Here is a 587-nt window from a genome sequence, read left to right as displayed (position 1 = left end):
TTTATTCACTGAGTTCTAACTGTCTAATAATAGCCAATATGAATTCGACAATATCGCCACAAAGAGCCAATCATAAATATTTTTTTACAGCGAATTTCATAACACCATTCAGCTTTTCTGTTTGATAAAACCATGCAGAAACCAATAAGAAACACTTTCAGATAGTAAGACTGAATGAGTACAGTTTCTTTCTACATTTTGTCTAAGTGAAATGAACTACACATGGCAGACATCAAATGGACACCGCAAAATACAATTTATATTGTAAACGCGCCATTCATCGAGTGTTTGATACTAAGAAAAACATTGGAGCCCGAATATCTGCATGGAGTTGCAATACATTTGAAGGGTTTATTTCAATTAGACAAAATGTAGCAAAATGCGATCTTGCAATTGAAGTGTGGCATATGCAGTTTCTTATTTGTTTCTGCGTGGTTGTATCAAAAAGAAAATTGAATGGTGTTGTGAAATTCGCTTTACAAAGTATCAAACTACGAACACGAATCAACATCACTACAAGTCAAAATTACCAGGATGACATGACTAAAATGATAATTTTTCAATTTTTCAGTTTAAATTGTGTGTGC

Source organism: Glandiceps talaboti, chromosome 21 (genome assembly GCF_964340395.1).
Source record: "Glandiceps talaboti chromosome 21, keGlaTala1.1, whole genome shotgun sequence".
Lineage (NCBI taxonomy): Eukaryota > Metazoa > Hemichordata > Enteropneusta > Spengelidae > Glandiceps > Glandiceps talaboti.
This window is presented reverse-complemented; position numbering follows the sequence as displayed.